The sequence below is a fragment of the Hyla sarda genome, unplaced genomic scaffold (assembly GCF_029499605.1).
Source record: "Hyla sarda isolate aHylSar1 unplaced genomic scaffold, aHylSar1.hap1 scaffold_111, whole genome shotgun sequence".
In the NCBI taxonomy this organism is placed as follows: Eukaryota; Metazoa; Chordata; class Amphibia; order Anura; family Hylidae; genus Hyla; species Hyla sarda.
The window spans coordinates 560,513-579,978 of record NW_026607730.1 but is presented as its reverse complement, the minus strand read 5'-3'; the positions used below and the strand labels follow the sequence as shown (position 1 = coordinate 579,978).

General features: G+C 45.6%; 1 long non-coding RNA gene across 1 annotated transcript in view; it reads right to left on the bottom strand.

Moving 5' to 3' along the window:
- The window catches only part of LOC130301102 (uncharacterized), a 28,470-nt gene that overhangs the window by 3,032 nt on the left and 5,972 nt on the right, over window positions 1-19,466 (bottom strand). The window contains exon 8 of the long non-coding RNA XR_008851804.1: window positions 4,346-4,648. This is a non-coding gene — a long non-coding RNA (uncharacterized LOC130301102). The remainder of the gene's footprint in view (window positions 1-4,345; window positions 4,649-19,466) is intronic.

The following is a 19,466-nucleotide window of genomic DNA, read 5'->3' as shown; positions in this document are numbered from 1 at the left end:
GATTGCCGTGGCAGCGCTGCGGGCGATCCGATCAACCATTCAAAGTACCGCATTGCCACAGATGCGGTGATCTGTTTTGATCACGGCATCTGAGGGGTTAATGGTGGACATTGGCGCGATCGCGGATGTCAAAGGGTCCCTGGCTGCTGCTAGCAGCCGGAACCTGCCGTGTATTGCACGAGCACAGTTCCGATGCTCGCGGTCATTCACAGGACATAAATGTACGTCCTGGTGCGCGAAGTCCCGCCAATCCAGGACGTATATTTACGTCCGTGGTCGTTGAGGGGTTAAACCTAAGAGCCATAAATAAAGGCATTGTTAATAGTGGTACAGGAAACTTTAGTGGTGCAAGACAGTAAATATAATATCTAATTATTTTCAGTCCTACTAATCACTTTCTTCTCATGTAGTCTCTTTAAGTCATTGCACAGATTTGTGACTGGTTTTCCTTTGCACTACACAAAGAAATGTTCCACTGTCTTTGATCCCTTTGCCAGTTGGGTTGGTCGGATGTCTTTAACCTGTTCAGGACCCTTGACGTACACGTATGTCATGACACCCTGGTACTTAAGGACCCATGACGTACAGTTACGTCATGGAGAATTTCGGCCCCCGCTACGTACCGTGCAGGGATCGGACCGGGATGCCTGCTGAAATCATTCAGCAGGCATCCCGTGCAAACGCCCAGGGTGGTCATCAGACCCCCCCATGTTGGCGATCGCGGCAAATCGCAAGTGAATTCACACTAGCGATTTGCGCGATTACGGGTCATTACGGGTCTATGGTGACCCGGAATATAAGGGCAATCGCGGTTGTCTAAGACACCTACGATCCCCCTGAAGCTGTTTGCTGTCTGGGTATGCTGGGATTTGTAGTTTTGCAACAGCTGGAGGACCACAGTTTGGAGATCCCTTTGCAGTGTTCTCTAAAACTGTAGCCCTCCAGATGTAGCAAAACTGCAAATCCCAGCATGCCCAAACAGCTGTCTCGGCATGCTGGGAGTTGTAGTTGCTTACCTCCAGCTATTGCATAACTACATCTCCCAGCATGCCCTTCGGCGATCAGTACATGCTGGGAGTTGTAGTTTTGCAACAGCTGGAGGACCACAGTTTGGAGATCCCTTTGCAGTGTTCTCTAAAACTGTAGCCCTCCAGATGTAGCAAAACTGCAAATATCAGCATGCCCAAACAGCTGTCTCGGCATGCTGGGAGTTGTAGTTGCTTACCTCCAGCTATTGCATAACTACATCTCCCAGCATGCCCTTCGGCGATCAGTACATGCTGGGAGTTGTAGTTTTGCAACAGCTGGAGGCACACTGGCTGGAAAATACTGAGTTAGGTAACAGAACCTAACTGAAAGTTTTCCAACCAGTGTGCCTCCAGCTGTTGCAAAAGTACAACTTCCAGAATGCACGGTCTGTCAGTACATGCTGGGAGTTATGGTTTTGAAACAGCTGGAGGTTTGTCTCCCTTTGTGAACGTACAGGGTACATTCACACGGGCAGGTTTACAGTAAGTTTCCTGCTTCAAGTATGAGCTGCAGCAAATTTTTCGCCGCAGCGCAAACTCCTAGCGGGAAACTCACCGTAACACGCCAGTGCGAATGTACCCTAAAAACACTACACTAACACATAATAAAGGGTAAAACACTACATATAAACCCCTTACACTGTCCCCCCCCCCCCCCCAAAAAAAAAAAAAATAAAAAAAAAAAAAAATATTGTATTGCAGTGATTCCAAAACGGAGCCTCCAGCTGTTGCAAAACAACAACTCCCAGCATTTCCGGACAGCCACTGACTGTCCAGGCATGCTGGTAATTTAGCAACAGCTGGAGGCACCCTGTTTGGGAATCACTGGCGTAGAATACCCCTATGTCCACCTCTATGTTATCCCTAATTTAGTCCTCAAATGCGCATGGCGCTCTCTCACTTCGGAGCCCTGTCGTATTTCAAGGAAACAGTTTAGGGCCACATATGGGGTATTTCCATACTCGGGAGAAATTGCACTACAAATATTGGAGGGCTTTTTCTCCTTTTACCCCGTATGAAAAGGAAAAGTTGGGGGCTACACCAGCTTGTTAGTGTAAAGGTTTAATTTTTTTACACTAACATGCTGGTGATGCCATGACTAAGGGCTCAACAGCCCAAAACGCGTAGGCGATTGTCTCCTGTACTACTTGTTATTCTGCATATTGAATAAAGCACTGGATTTTACCTTCCTCTATTGTGCCGGACCTCATCTATTGTTTGTCTGCTGCACATGGAGAGGAACGCCACCTCCCTGGTCGGAGCACTAGAGCAGTGGTAAGGGGGATTGAGCGGAGGACTTGGTATATTGCTAACATGCTGGTGTTACCCAATACTTTTTATTTTAAGAGGAAAAAAAGACCCTCAAAATTTGTAAGGCAATTTTTTCTGAGTATGGAAATACCCCATATGTGGGCGTAAAATGCTCTGCGGGGGCACAGCAAGGCTCAGGAGTGAGAGTGCACCATGTACATTTGAGGCCTAAATTGGTGATTTGCACAGGGGTGGCTGATTTTACAGTGGTTCTGACATAAATGCAAAAAAAGAAATACCCACATGTGACCCCATTTTGGAAACTACACCCCTCACGTAATGTAATAAGGGGTATAGTGAGCATTTACGACCCACAGGTGTCTGACAGATTTTTGGAACAGTGGTCCGTGAAAATGAAAAATTTAAATTTTCAAAGATCTGTCAAACGCCAGTGGGGTGTAAATACTCACTGCACACCTTGTTAAATTCTGTGAGGGGTGTAGTTTCCAAGACAGGGTCACATGTGGGGGTCCACTGTTCTGGCACCACGGGGGGCTTTGTAAACGCACATGGCCCCTGACTTCCATTCCAAACATTTTTTTTTCCAAAAGTTCAATGGCGCTCCTTGTAGTGCGCCAGCAGAGCACTTGACGTCCACACATGGGGTATTTCCATGCTCAGAAGAGATGGGGTTACAAATTTTGGGGGGCATTTTGTCCTATTACCCCTTGTAAAAATGTTAAATTTGAGGGAAAACTAGCATTTTAGTAAAAAAAATAAAAAAATCATTTACACATCGAACTTTAACAAAAAGTCGTCAAACACCTGTGGGGTGTTAAGGCTCACTGGACCCCTTGTTACATGCCTTGATGGGTGTAGTTTCCAAAATAGTATGCCATGTGGGTTTTTTTTTTTTTTTTTTTTTGCTGTCCTGGCACCATAGTGGCTTCCTAAATGGGACATGCCCCCCAAGAACCATTTCAGCAAAATTTGCTTTTCAAAAGCCAAATGTGACTCCTCTTCTGAGCATTGTAGTTCGCCCGCAAAGCATTTTACATCCTAACATGGGGTATTTCCATACTCAGAAGAGATGGGGTTACAAATTTTGGGGGGCAATTTGCCCTATTATCCCTTGTAAAAAAATAATTTGAGGGAAAACTAGCAATTTAGTTAAAAAAAAATAACTTACACATCCAACTTTAACGAAAAGTCATCAAACACCTGTGGGGTGTTCAGGCTCACTAGACCCCTTGTTACGTGCCTTGAGGGTTTTGTTTCCAAAATAGTATGCCATGTGTTTTTTTTTTTGCTGTTCTGGCACCATAGTGGCTTCCTAAATGTGACATGCCCCCCAAAAACCATTTCAGAAAAACTCACTCTCCAAAATCCCACTGTCGCTCCTTCCCTTCTGAGCCCGCCGAACACTTGACATACACAAATTAGGTATTTTCCTACTCGAGAGAAATTGGGTTACACATTTTAGGAAGATTTCTCTCCTTTTACCCCTTGTAAAAATTCAATAACTGGGTCTACAAGAACATGCCAGTGTAAAAAATGAAGATTTAGAATTTTCTCCTTCAATTTGCTGCTATTGCTGTGAAACACCTAAAGGGTTAACAAACCTTTTGAATGTCATTTTGAATACTTTGAGGGGTGCAGTTTTTATAATGGGGTCATTTGTGGGATATTTCTAATATGAAGGCCCTTCAAATCCACTTCCAAACTGAACTGGTCCCTGAAAAATTTCGATTTTGAAAATTTTGTGAAACATTTGAACATTTTGCTATACTTTGAAGCCCTCTGATGTCTTCCAAAAGAAAAAATATGTCAACAAAAACAAAACAATCTCGGAATCAGAATGAAAGATAAAAGCATCCCAGAGTTATTAATGTTTAAAGTGACAGTGGTCAGATGTGCAAAAAATGTCCGGGTCCTACAGGGAAAATTGGCTGGGTCCTTAAGGGGTTAAGTATGTGCTGAACAGCTATAAGAAGGAAACGATAGTGTTAAGGAATTACCTCACCATTATATAAATAAATAAATATTTGATTTTCTTAAACAATTACCAGCTCCTCCTCATCCGTAAGCACAATAGCAGTCCCTTTTCACAATGGAGACCCTCTTTTTGGTGCTTCCATTAAAATAGGTGGTATATTATCTCTCCAGACATCTTTAACCATCAGGTTTGGACCACAGATGGTTTGCGAAGATGATTGAGCATCAGCAAAGCTTCAAGGTAGTAGCATGTGATGGTCTTTTCTTTGTCATCTAGTCCACAATCTCTGACTGATTGAGAGAACATGTTTACCACATGGGGCTCTGCTGCTGCTACTACTCTGCGGCAATCCATAGGGTTTACATGTCTGTTGCTGATAAAGGGAAAAAAAAACATAGTTTTGTTAATTGATAAAAAAAAAAGCAACAAAACTATTCAGAGCCATGCAATAGCAATATTAACCCCTTAAGGACCAGGCCATTTCATACCTTGAGGACCGAAGCGTTTTTTGCAATTCTGACCACTGTCACTTTAAACATTAATAACTCTGGAATGCTTTTAGTTATCATTCTGATTCAGAGATTGTTTTTTCGTGACATATTCTACTTTAACTTAGTGGTAAAATTTTATGGTAACTTGCATCCTTTCTTGGTGAAAAATCCCAAAATTTGATGAAAAAAAATGAAAATTTTGCATTTTTCTAACTTTGAAGCGCTCTGCTTGTAAGGAAAATGGATATTCAAAATATATTTTTTTTGGGTTCACATATACAATATGTCTACTTTATGTTTGCATCATAAAATTTATGAGTTTTTACTTTTGGAAGACACCATAGGGCTTCAAAGTTCAGCAGCAATTTTGAAAATTTTCACAAAATTTTCAAACTCACTATTTTTTCAGGGACCAGTTCAGTTTTGAAGTGGATTTGAAGGGTCTTCATATTAGAAATACCCCATAAAAGACCCCATTATAAAAACTACACCCCCTAAAGTATTCAAAAAAACATTCAGTAAGTGTATTAACCCTTTAGGTGTTTCACAGGAATAGCAGCAAAGTGAAGGAGAAAATTCAAAATCTTCATTTTTTACACTCGCATGTTCTTGTAGACCCAATTTTTGAATTTTTGCAAGGGGTAAAAAGGAGAAAATTTTTACTTGTATTTGAAACCCAATTTCTCTCGAGTAAGCACATACCTCATATGTCTATGTTAATTGTTCGGCGGGCGCAGTAGAGGGCTCAGAAGGGAAGGAGCGACAAATGGTTTTTGGGGGGCATGCCGCATTTAGGAAGCCCCTATGGTGCCAGGACAGCAAAAAAAAAAAAACACATGGCATACCATTTTGGAAACTAGACCCCTCAGGGAACGTAACAAGGGGTAAAGTGAACCTTAATACCCTACAGGTGATTCACGACTTTTGCATATGTAAAAAAAATATATATTTTTTTACCTAAAATGCTTGGTTTCCCAAAAATTTTACATTTTTAAAAAGGGTATTAGCAGAAAATACCCCCCAAAAATTTGAAGCCCAATTTCTCCCAATACAGAAAACACCTCGCATGGGGGTGAAAAGTGCTCTGCTGGCGCACTACAGGTCTCAGAAGAGGAGGAGTCCCATTTGGCTTTTTGAAAGCGAATTTTGCTCTGGGGGCATGCCGCATTTAGGAAGCCCCTATGGTGCCAGGACAGCAAAAAAAAAAAAAACACATGGCATACCATTTTGGAAACTAGACCCCTCGGGGAACGTAACAAGGGGTAATTTGAACCTTAATACCCTACAGGTGTTTCACGACTTTTGCATATGTAAAAAAATATATATTTTTTTTACCTAAAATGCTTGTTTTCCCAAAAATTTTACATTTTTTAAAAGGGTAATAGCAGAAAATACCCCCCAAAATTTGTTAGGCAATTTCTCCCGAGTACGGCGATACCCCATATGTGGCCCTAAACTGTTTCCTTGAAATACGACAGGGCTCCAAAGTGAGAGCGCCATGCGCATTTGAGGCCTACATTAGGGACTTGCATAGGGGTGGACATAGGGGTATTCTACGCCAGCGATTCCCAAACAGGGTGCCTCCAGCTGTTGTAAAACTCCCAGCATGCCTGGACAGTCAACGGCTATCTGGCAATACTGGGAGTAGTTGTTTTGCAACAGCTGGAGGCTCCGTTTTGGAAACAGTGGCGTACCAGACGTTTTTCATTTTTATTGGGGAGGGGGGTTGTATAGGGGTATGTGTATATGTAGTGTTTTTTACTTTTTATTTTATTTTGTGTTAGTGTAGTGTTTTAAGGGTACAGTCGCACGGGCGGGGGTTCACAGTAGTTTCTCGCTGGCAGTTTGAGCTACGGCAGAAAATTTGACGCAGCTCAAACTTGCAGCCGGATACTTACTGTAATCCTCCGCCCATGTGAGTGTAGCCTGTGCGTTCACATTGGGGGGGGGGGGAATCCAGCTGTTGCAAAACTACAACTCCCAGCATGTACGGTCTATCAGTGCATGCTGGGAGTTGTAGTTTTGCAACCGCTGGAGGCTCCGTTTTGGAAACAGTGGCGTACCAAACGTTTTTCATTTTTATTGGGGAGGGGAGGGGGGCTGTGTAGGGGTATGTGTATATGTAGTGTTTTTTACTTTTTATTTTATTGTGTGTTAGTGTAGTGTAGTGTTTTTAGGGTACAGTCACACGGGCGGGGGGTTCACAGTAGTTTCTCACTGGCAGTTTGAGCTGCGGCAGAAATTTTGCCGCCCCTCAAACTTGCAGCCGGATACTTACTGTAATCCTCCGCCCATGTGAGTGTACCCTGTACGTTCACATTGGGGGGGGGGGGGAACATCCAGCTGTTGCAAAACTACAACTCCCAGCATGTACGGTCTATCAGTGCATGCTGGGAGTTGTAGTTTTGCAACAGCTGGAGGCACACTGGTTGTGAAACATCGAGTTTGGTGACAAACTCTGTTTTGCAACCAGTGTGCCTTCAGCTGTTGCAAAAGCTACAACCCCCAGCATGTACGGACAGCGGAAGGGCATGCTGGGTGTTGTAGTTATGCAACAGCTGGAGGCATACTACTTTGGCTGGGGATGCTGGGGATTGTAGTTATGCAACAGCTGGAGACACACTGGTTTGCTACTTAACTCTCTTAACTCTACTTAACTCTCAGCAGTCACCGACAGCCAACGGGCATGCTGGGAGTTGTAGTTATGCAACCACCAGATGCACCACTACAACTCCCAGCATGCACTTTAGCTGATTGTGCAAGCTGGGAGTTGTAGTTACACAACAGCTGAAGGTACACTTTTCCATAGAAAGAATGTGCCTCCAGCTGTAGCAAAACTACAAGTCCCAGCATGCCCATAAGGGCATGCTGGGAGTTGTGGTGGTCTGCCTCCTGCTGTTGCATAACTACAGCTCCCAGCATGCCCTTTTTGCTGTCACTCACCTCCAACGATCCTCGCTGCACCAGGTCAGTCCCTCGTCGTCTCCGCCGCCGCCGCTGCTCCTGGGGCCCCGATCCCAACACCCGCTCACGTCCTCCGGAAGAGGGGCGGAGCGGGTTGCGGGAGTGACACCCGCAGCAGGCGCCCCGATTGGTCGGCCGGTAATCCGGCCGACGAATCAGGGCGTTCGTGAGGTGGCACCAGTGCCACCTCACCCCTGCTGGCTCTGGCTGTTCAGCCAATAATTCCGGGTCACCGGGTCACTGGAGACCCGATTGACCCGGAATCCGCCGCAGATCGCTGGACTGAATTGTCCAGCGATCTGCGGCCATCGCCGACATGGGGGGTCATAATGACCTTCCTGGGCGATATGCCCCGATGCCTGCTGAACGATTTCAGCAGGCATCGGGCACCGGCTCCGCTCCAGATGGTTGCGGGGGGCCGGTAAAACACATGACGTTCTCATACGTCATGTGTCCTTAAGGACTCGGAAATGGTGACGTATGAGAACGTCATGTGTCCTTAAGGGGTTAATAAGGCAGTAACTACAAAATATTTGGGACTATATTCCCACCGCCCCCTTTTTGTGGCTTTTTGGTGAAGTTCTGGTTTATCTCTTCATTTATTTTCTTCAGTTCTGCAAGGAAGGCCCGGGAAGATTCTTTGGTGTCCTCCTCGATGGTTTCATGGAAGTTTTCTGAAATCACAAATCTAGTAAACTGCTGGATATGATTAAAGGAGAACTACGGGATTGAAAATTGTATCCCCTATCCTAAAGGATAGGGGATAAGTTTCAGATCGCGGGGGGTCCGACCACTGGGGCCCCCCACGATCTCCCGTATGGGGCCGCGGCTCTCTGCATAGAGAGCGCGTGTCGACCACCGCAAGAGGCGGCGGCTGACACGCGCCCTCCATTTACTGCTATGGGAGAGCCGAAGCGCTGCCTTCGGCAATTTCCGGCTCTCCCATAGCAGTGTATGGAGGGGGCGTGTTGGCCGCTGCTTCGTGCGGTGGTCAACACGCCCTCTCTAACCAGAGAGCCGGGGTCCCGTACGGGAGATCGCGGGGGGGCCCAGCGGTCAGACCCCCCGTGATCTGAAACTTATCCCCTATCCTTAGGATAGGGGATAAATGTTTCAATCCCGTAGTTCTCCTTTAAGGTAATTTTTGATGGTAGTTATTAGAGATGACAGAACTTTTGAAAAATTTGATTCAGCCGATTCGCCGAATTTTCCGAAAAAGTTTGTTTCGATCCAAATTTTTTCATGGCAAATCTATATAAAAAAAAAAAAAGACTATTTCTAGCCTACATACAGCCTCAATAGAGGTATAGAACACTTTGCTGTGTTCTAAAACGCATATGGAGTGTGCTGGGGTAGTGAAATAATACTGTTATTCAGAACAACATGCAGATTACTGGCATCGCTTTTAGAATCACTGCCACACAGCAGCACAATGACAGAGCCTGGTGGTGGCATCAGTGTCAGGAGACAATATAGTGACCGAATGACACAGTGTGGAGGTGTTGGCAGCATGATAAGACCATATAGTGGCTGAATGGCACAGCGTGGAGGTGTTGGCCGCATGAGGAGACCATATAGTGGATGAATGGCACAGCCCGGAGTTGCCAGCAGCATGAGCAGGCACTAGGCCTTCACAATCCCTAAGATTAAAAGATGAATTTAGAAATCTAAACCTAAGATTTTGGATAGCCGGTGCTAGCTATGAAAAAATTTGAATTTCCCAGACACAGGCCCAGCAGCGGCATCAGCAAACCATATATTGCCTGAATGACATAGCTTGGAGTTGGCTGATGCATGAGGAGACTATTGAAATGTCAGATTTTTTATTTGAAACTTAAATCAAACTTTGAGTGTCCCAGACCCCAGCATGTGAGTACAAAGGACCAAATCTCACAAGCCCCCAGCAGCGGCATCAGCAAACCATATATTGGCTGAATGACACAGCCTGGAGTTGGCTAATGAATGAGTACACACCAGGGCTTCACAATCCCCCCCAAAAAAACAACAATTGTAGAAATTTATGAAGAAGACTTTTTGATAGTGGGTGCCACCTATGAGAAAATTTGAAATTCCAAGACCCAGGCCCCACAGAGGCATCTGAAAACCATATATTGCCTGAATGACACAGCCTGGAGTTGGCTGATGCACGAGTTCACACCAGGGCTTCACAATCCCCCCCAAAAAACAACAATTGTAGAAATTTATGAAGAAGACTTTTGGATAGCGGGTTCTAACTATGAGAAAATTTGAAATTCCCAGACCCAGGCCCAGCAGCGGCATCAGTAAACCATATATTGCCTGAATGACACAGCCTGGAGTTTGCTGATGCATGAGGAGACCATTGAAATGTCTGATTTTTTACTTTGAAATTGAAATCAAAGTTTGAGTGTCCCGGACCCCAGTGTGTGGGTACAAAGGACCAAATCCAACAAGTCCCCACAGGGCTCATGTGGCCGTGAGATGTAGGTGCAACGTCTCCATTGCCCTGATTGGCCATTTTTTTTTAACCTTTTTTTAAGAACAAGCGCATATCAGAGAGTCCAGAAGACTCTATAATGCAGGATGGTGGACCACAAAAAGACATTCTTCTCTAAAGTAATATTTTCTGAAATAAAGAAGCAGAGTTCATCCATCACCGTATTATTCATGAAAATTTTTATTAAAAAATCACACACAACAAGTGTTCAATGGTGTAAAGGTTATTATTCAGCAAAATTCAAGTTTATTACTGAGAAAATTATCAGAAAACTTGAAAAAAACTGTACCCAAGAGGGTTTAACCTCTTAAGGACCAGGCACATATGAGTACGTCCCTGCAACCTGGGTCTTAAGGACCAGGCACATACTCATACGTCCGTGGGAATTTCGGTCCCCGCCGCTCGCCGGGCGGGGACCGGACCGTGGTGACTGCTGATATCTATCAGCAGGCACCCCGGGCAAATGCCCAGGGGGGTCATCAGACCCCCCCCCATGTCGGCGATCAGCGCAAATTGCAAGTGAATTCACACTTGCGATTTGCGCGATTCTGGGTCATTACGGGTCTATGGGGACCCGGAATAGCAGATCAGGGGCAGGGGGGTTAACTTTCGTTTTCCCCGTTCTGCCCACCAACAATAGGCGGGGCAGAACGGGGAAACGACACAGGACCGGTGCCGGAGTCCACTTACCGATCTGCGGAGCTGCGGGCGACGATCGGCGTCGGAGATCGGCGGGCGACGATCGGCGTCGGAGATCGGCGGGCGACGATGTCGTGCAGCAGGCTCCCTGGATCCGATGGAAGCCGGTAAGTTGCCTAGCAACATCTGGAGGGCTACAGTCCGAGACCTTTATATAGTGGTCTCTATACTGTAGCACTCCAGATGTTGCAAAACTACAACTTCCAGCATGCCCAGGCAGCTGTTTGGGCATGCTGGGAGTTGTAGTTTTGCAACAGTTGGAGGGCTACAGTTTGAGACCACTATATGGTAGTCTCTGAACTATAGCCCTCCAGATCTTGCAAAACTACAACTCCTAGCATGCCCACACAACTGTTTGCTTTCTGGGCAAGCTGGGATTTGTAGTTTTGCAGCATCTGGAGGGCCACAGTTTGCAGTGGTCTCCATACTGTAACTCTCCAGATGTTGCAAAACTGCAAATCCCAGCATGCTGGGAGTTGTAGTTGCGATCCCTCCAGCTGTTGCATAACTACATCTCCCAGCATGCCCTTCGGTGATCAGTACATGCTGGGAGTTGTAGTTTTGCAACAGCTGGAGGCACACTGGTTGGAAAATATTGAGTTAACTGAAGGTTTTCCAACCAGTGTGCCTCCAGCTGTTGCAAAAGTAGCCTGCATGGTCTGTCAGTACATGCTGGGAGTTGTAGTTTTGAAACAGCTGGAGGTTTGCCCCCCCCCCCCCCCATGTGAACATACAGGGTACGTTCACATGGGCAGGCTTACAGTAAGTTTTCTGCTTCAAGTATGAGCTGCGGCAAATTTTTCGCCGCAGCGCAAACTCCTAGCAGGGAACTCACTGTAAACCTCCGCTAGTGTGAATGTACCCTAAAAACACTACACTACCACATAATAAAGGGTAAAACACTACATATACACCCCCTTACACTGTCCCCCTCCCCCCCCAATAAAAATTTAAAACATATTGTACGGCAGTGTTTGCAAAGAAGGGGTTACAAATTTTGTTTTGTTTTTCCGCTATTAACCCTTGCAAAAATGTGAAATTTGGGGGGAAACACACATTTTAGTGAAATTTTTTTTTTTTTTTTACATATGCAAAATTCGTGAAACCCCTATGGGGTATAAAGGCTCACTTTATTCCTTGTTCCGTTCCTCAAGGGGTCTAGTTTCCAAAATGGTATGCCATGTGGGTTATTTTTGCTGTTCTGGCACCATAGGGGCTTCCTAAATGCGGCATGCCCCCCGACCAAAATTTGCTCTCAAAAAGCCAAATATGACTCCTTCTCTTCTGAGCATTGTAGTTCGTCTGTAGTGCACTTCAGGTCAACTTATGGGGTACCTCCATACTCAGAAGAGATGGGGTTACAAATTTTGGGGGGTGTTTTCTGCTATTAACCCTTGCAAAAATGTGAAATTTGGGGGGAAACACACATTTTAGTGAGGTGGGGTATTAAGGCTCACTTAATTCCTTGTTACGTTCCCCAAGGGGTCTAGTTTCCAAAATGGTATGCCATGTGTGTTTTTTTTGTTTGTTTTTTTGCTGTTCTGGCACCATAGGGGCTTCCTAAATACAACATGCCCCCCAAAAACCATTTCAGAAAAACGTACTCTCCAAAATCCCCTTGTCGCTCCTTCGCTTCTGAGCCCTCTACTGCGCCCGCCGAACACTTTACATTGACATATGAGGTATGTGCTTACCCGAGAGAAATTGGGCTACAAATACAAGAATATATTTTCTCCTTTTACCCCTTGTAAAAATTCAAAAATTGGGTCTACAAGAACATGCAAGTGTAAAAAATGAAGATTGTGAATTTTCTCCTTCACTTTGCTGCTATTCCTGTGAAACACCTAAAGGGTTAAACACTGACTGAGTGTCATTTTGAATACTTTGGGGGGTGCAGTTTTTATAATGGGGTCATTTGTGGGGTATTTATAATATGAAGACCCTTCAAATCCACTTCAAACCTGAACTGGTCCCTGAAAAATAGTGAGTTTGAAAATTTTGTGAAAAATTGGAAAATTGCTGCTGAACTTTGAAGCCCTCTGGTGTCTTCCAAAAGGAAAAACTTGTCGATTTTATGATGCAAACATAAAGTAGACATATTGTATATGTGAATAAAAAATAATTATTTGTAATATCCATTTTCCTTACAAGCAGAGAGCTTCAAAGTTAGAAAAATTCAATATTTTCAATTTTTTTTATAAAATTTGGGGATTTTTCACAAAGAAAGGATGCAAGTTACCACAAAAATTTACCACCATGTTAAAGTAAAATATGTCACGAAAAAACTATCTTGGAATCAGAATGATAACTAAAAGCATTCCAGAGTTATTAATGTTTAAAGTGACAGTGATCAGATGTTCAAAAAACGCTCTGCTCCTAAGGTGTAAAATGGCCTGGTCCTTAAGAGGTTAATAACCCCATACATTGGACCATAAAATGTTGAAATTTAAATTAAGCATGTATGTATCTATGTAAAAAAATTCTACAATTAAAGGCCCAAGCCCAGAAGCATCATGAAGGCAAGTAGTTCCTGAAAGACACCGGATGAGTCAGGAGCAGGCATTGGCAGTACCCAAGAGGGTTTCATAACCCCTTACATTTAAATATCAATGTTGAAATTTGATATATACAAAGAGTAGAACGGGTGCACTCACACAGCTTCGATCACGCCAACACCGATCCAGGTTCCAGTAGAATGCTGAACTGGTTAGTACATCGGATCCTAGGAAGGGCGGTATGCGGGGGGAGTCTCAGACGTAGGCCACGGACCGTATGACGCCCTCCGGCGCTTTGCCAGGCCTCACGAAGCGCCGGAGGGCGTGATACGGTCCGTGGCCTACGTCTGAGACTCCCCCCGCATACCGCCCTTCCTAGGATCCGATGTACTAACCAGTTCAGCATTCTACTGGAACCTGGATCGGTGTTGGCGTGATCGAAGCTGTGTGAGTGCACCCGTTCTACTCTTTGTATATATTGCATAGTCTTTTATAGGTGTTGCACCTCCAGCGATCTACCTCCTTGTCAGTATTTTACCTGTACCCGTGTGGTAGTGTCCCGGTATCTTTCATTGCCAGGGGAGGGTAGTGAGTGGGGCAGTGCCGGTTTGTGTGCTCTCTCTTCGTTGTTATAATGTTGGAATTTGCATTAAGCTTGCATTTAGCTACTGCTAAACATCCAAAAATTAAAGGCCCAAGGCCAGAAGCGTCAGTGAGGCAAGTAGTTCCTGAAAGACACAGGATGAGTCAGGAGCAGGCATTCGCAGTACCAAAGAGGGTTTCATAACCATAATTGGGAAGTGTTGGTGTAGCAGAATGGTCAATCTACTCTGAGGCATCTGGCATTGGTGTCTGGAAATCCTGGCTGATCCATCCCTGATTCATCTTGACAAACATCAGTCTCTCCACATTTTTCATGGACAGACAAGTTCGCCTTGGGGTGACTATGGCCCCGGCCGCACTTAACACCTGCTCTGATGGCACACTACTGGCCGGGCAGGACAGCTTTTCCAGGGCAAACTCTGCTAGTTGCGGCCATAAATCAAGTTTGGCTGCCCAGAAGTCCAACGGATCATCAATGTTTGTTGGCATGGCAATGTCAAGGTATGCCACCACCTGCTGGTTCAGGTCCTGCTCCACGTCTACCTGCTGCTGATGAGTTGCTTCAATATACGGGTGAAGAAAGCTACTCATCAGCGACTGTAGACTCAGGCTGCTGCTGATTGAGTTGGTACTGATCCTGCCACCCCCTCCCCTCCCCAGCAGCCATGGCAGTGGAATGTGAGCGCAGGGGGCCCCCCCGAGTCAGATCTGCGAGTGGATGGCCCATGTCGCCGATAGGCATCGGCCAACTGACTATATAGGATCTCTCTGTAGTAGGTCAGTTTGTCCTCCCTCTCAGTGGGTGTAAAAAAGGCCCCCATTCTGGGGCGGTAGCAAGGGTCCAATAAGGTGGAGATCCAGAAGTCATCCCGCTGACTAATTTTGACAATTCGGGGGTCACTACGCAAGCAACTGAGCATGCATTGTGCCATTTGCGCCAGTGACTTGGAGGGACTACCTGCCTCCATCTCCACTGCATACTTCCAAGGTGGGTCTGGGTCATAACCCTCCAGCTCCTCTGGCTGCTCCTGCACCTCCTCTCCTGTCCGATTACTAGAAACACCAGCCATCTCATCCAACCTAAACTGTGCTCCACTCTGCCCCTCATCCTCATCCTTCAGTTCAGCCCCCAAAGGGCTCATGTAGCCTTGAGATGTAGGCGCAACGTCTCCATTGCCGTGACCAGCCATCGTTTCAATCATTTGTTTTAGGAAATGTAGGAGTGGAATTACGTCTTTCATGGCATAATCCAGGCGATTTACAAATAATGTGGCTTCCTCAAAGGGCCTCAACAAACGGCAGGTGTCACGTATGAGCTGCCACTGGTTCACATTGAAGTTACACAGGGGAAAAACTGCCACACCGCAGTAGCTGATTTTCCCACCTACAGTCTGGACTAATTGACTGCTACTGGTGCCGTCTCCAGGATCCCCTGTTCCACTACCTCCCGGAAAGGTAGGCTGCCTCGAAGCAAGTAGTCTCCCCTGGGCACGTTTGGCTCCAGAATTTCCACTCCTGCCACCATGCTGACTGCCAACCATGCTACTCCCTTGCTGCCTCAGCTGCTGCTCAAGGGCAACCTGCAACTCTCTTCTCCTGATGATGATGAAGCCCCTTCTTCACCCGGCTCCAAATTGTGATCAGCTTCATTATCATCAACAGGTGTGTGCACATCACTGATGTCCTCCTCAGGTTCCCCAACAGTGTCTGCTTCAGGACCCTAAACCCTTGCTACACTGCCTCCCACGTCACTCTCCGCATCACTACTTGGCCGCCTAGCCGCGCATGTCTCCTCCCCTTCTTGGCTGGGCAGTAGCTGCTGACTGTCCTCTATTAGATCGTCCTCAGTAAATAGTGGAGCTGAACCCACAGCATAAGATACTTCTCAAGGAGAGGGAACAGCATAGGACAAAGGCAATGGGAGGACAGGGACTGCTCCTGGGCCATGCCAACTGAGGGTTTTGTCTGAGGAACCCACCGACTGTTGACTGGGGGTGTCAGATGTCACTTGTGATGATGTGGATGAACGTGTTAACCAATCTAGAAAATGAGAGGGGAGAAAAAGGTGCAGGGGGCGCTCCCTGAGAGAATTGTATTCACTGATGTGCACCCTCCACCACACCAACAGTGATATACCGACCTTGGAGGGGCCGCACTGGGACCTGTGCAGCCCTAGTATTGGATGAGCTGCTGCTCTCCCACCGGCATCGAGCTCCTAAATAAGGAGCCGATATGCAATGTGAGGAGAAAGGGTGAAAAGAAGCTAGTACAGTGGAGGCGCTGCTCGAATGGTGAAATTACTGAGAAACTCAGGCGGTGCAGGATAACGATATTTATTTATATAAATTGGGACAACGCGTTTCCGCTGCTGGTGCAGACGCCAAGACAGGATCATCCTCCAGCTCTCCCACATTGAACATAGAAATATGGGAATTGTTAAGTGGACCCAGTGGCGTTGCTAGGGTTGGTGTCACCCGGTGCGGTAGAAAATGGTGTCACCCCCATACCTACCCCCTCCCCCCAGAAAGTTTTTAGCCTGTTGTGACAGACACCACTGTTGTAGCGCATTGTGAGAAATTCCAGTATAATAATCAGATATACCAGTTGCCACAGAATGGGAAAGTGTTAAAGAAGTTTTCACCATTTAAATATACAGCTCCCAGAATTACTTAAAGGGGTACTCCACTGGAAAACATTTACTTTTATATCAACTGGTGCCAGAAAGTTACAGATTTTTAAATTACTTCTATTTAAAATCTTAATACTTACAGTACTTATAAGCTGATGTATGCTCCACAGGAAGTTGCGTAGTTCTTTCCAATCTAACCACAGTGCTATTCGCTGACACCTCTGTCCATGTCAGGAACTGTCCAGAGCAGGATAGGTTTGCTATGGGGATTTGCTGCTACTATGGACAGTTCTTGACATGGACAGAGGTGTCAGCACAGAGCACTGTGGTCAGACAGAAAAGAAATTAAAAAAGAAAATAACTTCCTGTGAATCGCTTATACAGCAGCTAATAAGTACTGGAAGGATTAAGATTTTTAAATAGAAGTAATTTACAAATCTGTTTAACTTAGTAGCACCAGTTGATTAAAAAAAATGTTTTCCAGTAGAGTACCCCTTTATGCAGTGGTGAGGTTATGCTGGGAGTTGTAGTTTCACTGACCATAACTGTAGAACTGACAAGCGATTACAGCTCTAATAGGACATAGAGAGGAGAATGTACAATGATATCAGTGACGTCTTCTCTACAGTCTTCCCTTATCTAATTCAGATGGTACATACCGCCTGGTCCAGCTAAAACTTCTCTCTGTAGAATGTGACGCCCAGACGTCTCCTCACTATGTCAGCGCATTCTCATCCTCTATATGAAAACAATTATTATTATAAACCTGACAGACACTGTATCCTCTAAATATAATACTACTATACACTATACTCTTTGATTATAAACCTTCCATACACCGTACCCACTGAAAATAATACTACCGCATACTGTACATTCTGAATATACCAACACATACTGTACACTCTGAATATAAATCTGCCACATACTGTACCCTCTGAATATACCGTCACACACTGTACCCTCTGAATATAAATCTGCCACATACTGTACCCTCTGAATATAATACTACCACACACTGTACATTCTGAATATAATACCATCACATACTGTACCCTCTGAATATAAATCTGCCACATACTGTACCCCTGAATATAATACTATCACATACTGTACCCTCTGAATATAATACTACCATATACTGTACCCTCTGAATATAAATCTGCCACATACTGTACCCCTGAATATAATACTATCACATACTGTACCCCTGAATATAATACTATCACATACTGTACCCTCTGAATATAATACCAACACATACTGTGCACTCTGAATATATTACTACCACCCACTGCGCCCTCTGAATATAATACTTAGAGATGAGCAAACTACAGTGAATTCAACTCGTCACAAACTTCTCGGCTCGGCAGTTGATGGCTTTTCCTGCATAAATTAGTTCAGCTTTCAGGTGCTCCCGTGGGCTGGAAAAGGTGGATATTGTCCTAGGAGAATCTTTCTTATGAATGTATCCACCTTTTCCAGCCCACCGGAGCACCTGGAGGCTGAACTAATTTACGCAGGATAAGTCATCAACTGCTGAGCCGACAAGTTCGTGACGAATCGAATTTACTGTAAGTTCGCTCATCTCTAATAATACTACCACAAACTGCGCCCTCTGAATATAATACTACCACCCACTGCGCCCTCTGAATATAACACTACCACAAACTGCGCCCTCTGAATATAACGTTGCTATACAGTGCACCCTCTGAATATAATACCACAACCGCAGTAACACCCCTCAACATCTGTTAGCTGATGCTATTACCACGGGAGGGGGGTATTGGTGGTGTTGCTAGTGGATGATCGGGGTGCTACTACTGGGGGGGGGGGGGTGTTGCTGAAGGATGATGAGGGTGCTACTGGCCATCCCCCCTGGCAGTATCACCCCCATCATCCATCGGCAGGATCATCCTCCTGGCAGGAGCACCGCCATCATCCACCATCAGGATCTGCTGATGGAGGTGCTGCGGGGGGGGGGGGGTATAGTTGCTGGCGGATGATGAGGGTGCTCCTGCCAGGGGGGGGGGGAGCATTAGGTAGGCAGCAGTTCCCCCACATTAGGTAGGTAGCAGTTTCCCCACATTAGGTAGCATCTTTTCCCCACATTAGGTAGCATCTTTTCCCCACATTAGGCAGCATAGATTCCCCACATTTGGTACCAGTTTCCCCACATTAGGTAGGTACCAGTTACCCCACATTAGGTAGCAATTTCCCCATATTAGGTAGCACAGATTCCCCACATTAGGTAGCAGTTTCCCCACATTCGGTAGCACAGATTCCCCACATTAGCTAGCATAGACTCCACACATTAGGTAGCATAGACTCCGCACATTAGGTAGCATAGACTCCGCACATTAGGTAGCATAGACTCCGCACATTAGGTAGCATAGACTCCCCACATTAGGTAGCATAGACTCCCCACATTAGGTAGCATAGACTCCCCACATTAGGTAGCATAGACTCCCCACATTAGGCCGCAGGTTCCCTTGCAGGTTTAGCTATCAATGATACTTCTCAATGTGACAGCAAAGCCCTCTTCACTCCTGTCTTTCCCCAATGCTGATGTGACTAGCATTTGCAGTGTAACGCTGTGGTATAAGCTATTCACACACACACAGTCCCGTCCTCTCTATCTCTTAGTGCATGGATGAAATGAAGAGAGGAAAGGTGGCTGCCGATTATATAGGGCTGTGACATCACAGGGGTCAATTAATGCTGATAGGCTGTATCTCACATGTGGTTCAGGGTCATCCCGCCTACCTTCATTCCCGCCACAGTTTCACTCCCTCCCATAATCCCCTGCCCCATGTACTGACATGTGGATCCAC